This window comes from Macaca mulatta, chromosome 8 (assembly GCF_049350105.2).
Source record: "Macaca mulatta isolate MMU2019108-1 chromosome 8, T2T-MMU8v2.0, whole genome shotgun sequence".
Taxonomy (NCBI): domain Eukaryota; kingdom Metazoa; phylum Chordata; class Mammalia; order Primates; family Cercopithecidae; genus Macaca; species Macaca mulatta.
In genome coordinates this window covers 42,075,304-42,081,684 of record NC_133413.1, presented here as the reverse complement: position 1 = coordinate 42,081,684, position 6,381 = coordinate 42,075,304, and the positions used below count along the sequence as shown (strand labels likewise).

The following is a 6,381-nucleotide window of genomic DNA, read 5'->3' as shown; positions in this document are numbered from 1 at the left end:
GCTCATCCTTGTCTTCCCAGCACTTTGAGAGGCCAAGGCGGGCAGATCACTTGAGCTCAAGAGTTTGAGACCAGCCTGTCCAACATGGTGAAATCCTGTCTCTACTAAAAATACAAAAATTAGCCAGCCGTGGTGGCACATGCCTGTAATCCCAGCTACTCGGGAGGCTGAGGCAGGAGAATTACTTGAACCCGGGAGACAGAAGTTGCAGTGAACTGAGATTGTGCCACTGCACTCCAGCCTGGACAACAGAGCAAGACTCGGTCTCAAAAAAAAAAAAAAAAAAAAAAAATTTCTATAGGGATCCTAGCTGGACTCAGGCATAACATTAAAGAGAATCATTGTCCCCTTGTCCTCTTGTCCCCAGCAGTGGTGAGTGGTGGCAGCAGCCAAGGTGAAGGTGTCTTGTGTACTAGCTTTAGGAATATAAGGCCTGGTCACTTCTTCCCAGGTAGAGAGTCACCCTACATTCCGTACCTCAGAGCCTTGAGTTTTAGTTTTCTTTCTTTTTTTTTTTTTTTGAAATGGAGTCTTGCTCAGTCACCCAGGCTGGAGTGCAGCCGCACAATCTCGGCTCATTGCAACCTCCGCCTCCTGGGTTCAAGCAGTTCTCCTGCCTCAGCCTCCTGAGTAGCTGAGACTACAGGCACATGCCACTACATCCTGCTAATTTTTGTATTTTTAGTAGAGACAGGGTTTCACCATGTAGGTCAGGATGGTCTCAATCTCTTGACCTCGTGATCCACCCACCTCAGCCTCCCAGAGTGCTGGTGGTTATTTTTTTGAGACGGAATCTCGCTCTGTTGCCTAGGCTGAAGTGTAGTGGTGCGATCTCGGCTCACTGCAACCTCTGCCTTCCGAGTTCAAGCACTTACCTCCCTCAGCCTCCTGAGTAGCTGGGATTACAGGCACCTGCCACCATGCCCTGCTAATTTTTGTATTTTTAGTAGAGATGGGGTTTCACCATATTGTCCAGGCTGGTCTTGAACTCTGGACCTTGTGATCCACCCGACTTGGCCTCCCAAAGTGCTGGGATTACAGGCATGAGCCACTGTGCTTGACCTGAGTTTTAGTTTTTATTACGAGAGGCAATGGTTTTGTTCCACAGGGATTACCCAGCTTAGAAAGTATTTAGTTGTAAACTAAGTAAGGTTTGTCAGGGTGGAGTTCCCCACTTCTCTCTCAGAAGCTTCTATCCAATCCATTGCTGCCTACCTTCTGGACATCTCGTAGGGGATGGCTACACTCTTCGCCATTTTTTACCTCCTCTCCATCATTGTGAAAGGAGGACTCTTTCTTTGGGAGAGGCTGTAGGGAGAGTGTGTGTCAGATACCATAGCTTATCCTAATTCAGGTCCTTTTTAAGGACCCCAGGGATGATTAATTTTATGTCAACTTGGCTGAGTCACGGTGCCCAGGTATTTGGTCAAACATTATTCAGGATGTTGCTGTGGGGATATTTTTCTTAAAGGAGATTAACTTTTAAACTGATGGACTTTGAGTAAAGCAAATAGCTCTCCATAATGTGGATGGACCTCTTCTAATCAGTTGAAGGCCTGATAGACCAACAACTGACCTCCCCTGAGCAAGAAGGAATTAGCAATTGTTTTCTATATGCCAACAGTGAATAATGTGAAAAAGAAATTTAAAAAAGTAATCCCATTTACAATAGCCATACCTAAAAATACTTAGGAATCAACTTAAGCAAAGAAGTAAAAGATCTCTATAATAAAAGTTATAAGACACTGATGAAAGAAATTATGAGGACACCAAAAAATGGAAAAATATTTCAGGGCCATGGATTGGAATAATCAATATGGTTAAGATGTCCCTATTACCCAAAGTAACCTACAGATTCAATGCAATCCCTATCAAAATACCAATGACAGTCTTCACAGAAATAGAAAAACAATCACAAAATGTATATGGAACCACAAGAGACCCCGAATGGCCAAATAAATGCTGCACAAAAAGGACAAAACTGGAGGAATCACATTACCTGGCTTCAAATTATACCATAAATGTTATACTACAGAGCTACAGTAACCAAAACAGCATGGTATTGGCATAAAAACAGACACACAGATCAATGGAACAGAATAAAGAACCTGAAAACAAATCCACACACCTACTGTGAACTCATTTTTGACAAAGGTGCCAAAGGTACACTGAGGAAAACACAAACTCTTCAATAAATGGTGCTGAGAAAACTGAATATCCATATGCAGAAAAATGAAACTACACTCCTATCTATCAACAAATACAAAAATCAAATCAAAATGAATTACATACTTAAATCTAAGACCTCAAATGATGAAACTACTACAAGAAAACATTGGGGGAAAATCTTCAGAACATTAGTCTGGGCAAAATCTTTTTGAGTAATATCCTACAAGCATAGGCAACCAAAGCGAAAATAGATAAATGGGATCCCATCAAGTTTAAAAGCTTCTGCACAGCAAAGAAAACAATCAACAAAGTGAAGAAACAACCCACAGAATGGGAGATAATATTTGGAAACTACCCATTCACAGAAGATGAATAACCAGAATATATAAGGAGCTCAGACAACTCAACAGGAAAAAATAATTGAATCCGGGTAAATGGGTAAAAGATCTGAATAGAGATTTTTCTTTTTTTTTTTTTTTTTTTTTTTTGAGACGGAGTCTGGCTCTGTCGCCCGGGCTGGAGTGCAGTGGCCGGATCTCAGCTCACTGCAAGCTCCGCCCCCCGAGTTTACGCCATTCTCCTGCCTCAGCCTCCCGAGTAGCTGGGACTACAGGCGCCCGCCGCCTCGCCTGGCTAGTTTTTTGTATTTTTTTAGTAGAGACGGGGTTTCACCGTGTTCGCCAGGATGGTCTCGATCTCCTGACCTCGCGATCCGCCCGTCTCGGCCTCCCAAAGTGCTGGGACTACAGGCTTGAGCCACCGCGCCCGGCCCTGAATAGAGATTTTTCAAAAGAAGATACACAGATGGCAAACAGGCACATGAAAAGGTGCTCAACATCATTGATCATCAGAGAAATGTTAATCAAAACTACAATGAGATATCACTGCATCCCAGTTAAAATGGCTTTTATTCAAAAGATAGGCAACAACAAATGCTAGCAAGGATGTGGAAAAAAGGGAACACTTCTACACTCTTGATGGGAATGTATACTAGTCCAAAACCACTGTGGCGAACAGTTTGGAGATTCCTTAAAAATCTAAAACTAAAAATTAAGTTACCATATTATTCAGCAATCCCACTGCTGGGTATACACCCAAAAGAAAGAAAGAAAGAAAATTAGTCTATCAAAGAAATTTCTGCACTTCTATGTTTCTGCGGCACTGTTTATGAAAGCTAAGATTTGGGAGCAACCTAAGTTTCCATTAGCATATGAATGGATAATGAAAATGTGTTATATATCTAGAATGGAGTACTATTCAGTCATAAAAAGAATGAGATCTTGTCATTTGCAACAACTTGGATGGAACTGGAGATCATTATGTTAAGTGAAATAAGCCAGGCAGAGAAAGACAAACACTGCATGTTCTCACTTATTTGTGAGATCTAAAAATTAAACTCATGACACAGAGAGTAGGATGATGGTTACCAGAGGCTAGGAAGGGTGGTTGCGGGCTGGGGGCAGGTGGAGATGGTTAATGGGCACAAAAAAATAGAAAGAATGAATAACATCTACTATTTGATAGCACAACAGGGTGACTACAGTCGATAATAATTTAATTGTATTTTTTTTTTTTTTTGATATGGAGTCTTGCTCTGTCACCAGGCTGGAGTGCAGTGGTATGGTCTTTGCTCACTGCAACCTGCGCCTCCTGGGTTCAAGCGATTCCCCTGCCTCCCAAATAGCTGGGACTACACAAGCATGCCACCACGCCCAACTAATTTTTTGTATTTTAGTAGAGACGGGGTTTCACCATGTTGGCCAGGATTTTCTCAATCTCCTGACCTCGTGATCTGCCCGCCTCAGCCTCCCAAAGTGCTGAGATGACAGGCGTGAACCACCGCGCTTGGCCTGTAAATTTTAAATTTTAAAATAAAGAGTGTAATTGGATTGTTCGTAACTCAAAGGATCAATGCTTGAGGAGATGGCTACCCTATTCTCCATTATGTGCTATTTTCACATCTCATGCCTGTATCAAAACATTTCATGTACCTCCTAAATATATATACCTACTATGTGCCCACAAAAATTAAAAATAAAAAATTAAGACAAAGAATTATGAATTGTGCTTACAGATGGTCTTCAGACATAACCAGCAACAAAGCTATTCCCTGGGTCTCCAGCTTGTTAGCCAATCCTGTAGCTTTTGGAATTTCTAGCCTCCATTATCTCTCTCACTCTCTCTCTCTATCTACATACACACACGCACACACACACACACGCACACACAGAGTTGGACCCCCAAATATCTGTAGGTTTCATGTCTGACATCTGTAGATTTAACCAACCACAGATGAACACTTTTCAGAAAAATGAAACAATAAAAAATAATAATATGACAATAGAAATGATACAAATTGAAAAACACACCTTAACTATTTACATGGGATTATTAGTAACTACTTACATGGGTATTATTAGGAATCTGGAGGTGATTTAAAGTATGCAGAAGGATGTGTATAGGTTACATGCAAATATTACAATTTTATATATAAAGGACTTGATCATCCCCTGATTTTGGTATCTGCAGGGGTCCTGGAACCAATCTTCTACTGATACCAAAGGACTACACACACACACACACACACACACACACACACACACACACAAACACACACATATATATACATATATAAAAAATAGTGTTCTGTTTCTCTGGAGAAGCCTGATGTAAGGTTTTAATTAAGGAATCTCAAATATTTATCAAGTTACTGAAAGGAGAGATCTATATGTCAGCATAAATTTGGTGAAGCTTCCCACTGAACACATGAATGGTACCTACTCCATCCATTTGCAGGACTGACTTACAATAATTGAAGATGCAGCCTCCTTAAGATAGAAAGAAAACAAGCATTTTCCTGACCTCCACTGGGCCCCTGGCAATAAGGGTGAGTATCCTGAAGAAAACCATCTTTGAGGGCAAGAGCTTGTAGACCTCCCCTCTATTCCATTCAATCTGGGTATGGATTTATTCTGCAATTGTTGAGAAACCATGGTGTGTTAGACACTACCATTCATTTTGATTTTATCTGGGTGAACCTAAAGTATAATCTCATGGCACCTTCTTGTTCTTATTGTGAAACAAAACTTACAGGCCGGGCATGATGGCTTACGCCTGTAATTCCAGCACTTTGGATGGTCGAGGCGGGCAGATTACTTGAGGTCAGGAGTTCGAGACCAGCCTGGCCAACATGCTGAAACTCCATCTCTACTAAAGACACAAAAACATTAGCTGGGTGCCAGGTGTAGTGGTGCATGCCTGTAATTCCAGCTACTCCGGAGGCTGAGGCAGAAGAATCACTTGAACCTGAGGGGCGGAGGTTGCAATGAGCCAAAAATGCACCACTGCACTCCAGCCCGGGCAACAAGAGTGAAACTCCATCTCAAACAAAACACAACATAAACAAAAAACCAAAAAACATAAGTCCCAGACCAGAGTGTGTCTATCCTGGGATCTGAATCTGGGCCAGTTTTTCAGTCTGTTTATCCTCAGTCATAATTCTGCTCTTCCCTCCATGCACATACACACATGACTCCACACATGCTCCAAGGGTTTCTGCAACACTTATTCCTCTTCTTTTCTTTTTCTTTCTTTTTTTTTTTTTGTTTTGTTTTTTTGAGACAGAGTCTCACTCTGTCACCCAGGCTGGAGTGTAGTGCCACGATCTCGACTCATTGCAAACCTCCACCTCACCGGTTCAAGTGATTCTCATTCCTCAGCCTCCCAAGCAGCTGGGTTTACAGGTGTGAGCCACCGTGCTCAGCCTCTGCAGCATTTCTCGACTGCATGTCTTCCTCCCTCTTCTCCACTTGCCTCAGAACTCACAGCGTGAGAGAGCACACACTTCCTACTCCTAATGCTTTTTCTTCCCTAGACATTTCTTCTTATCCAGACCATGAGGATCTTCAGGGAATAAGCAGCATCATCACAGTACAACCATTCACTCAGTGCCAATTATCTAACAATATATATGAGCTTGACTTTTCGCAAAAACACTGCAAAGTAGCTATTATCTTCATGTAAAATGTGACTATTATGACTCAAAAATGTTAAGCAGGCCAGGCACATTGGCTCACGGTAATCCCAGCACTTTGGGAGACTGAGGCAGGTGGATCACCTGAGATTGGGGGTCCCAGACCAGCCTGACCAACATGGAGAAACCCCATCTTTACTAAAAATACAAAATTAGCCAGGCATGGTGGCTCATGCCTG

The 6,381-nt window shown here is 42.0% G+C and overlaps 1 long non-coding RNA gene across 1 annotated transcript in view; it reads left to right on the top strand.

Moving 5' to 3' along the window:
* The window catches only part of LOC144330777 (uncharacterized), a 64,361-nt gene that overhangs the window by 22,321 nt on the left and 35,659 nt on the right, over positions 1-6,381 (top strand). The window contains exon 2 of the long non-coding RNA XR_013397255.1: positions 4,966-5,056. This is a non-coding gene — a long non-coding RNA (uncharacterized LOC144330777). The remainder of the gene's footprint in view (positions 1-4,965; positions 5,057-6,381) is intronic.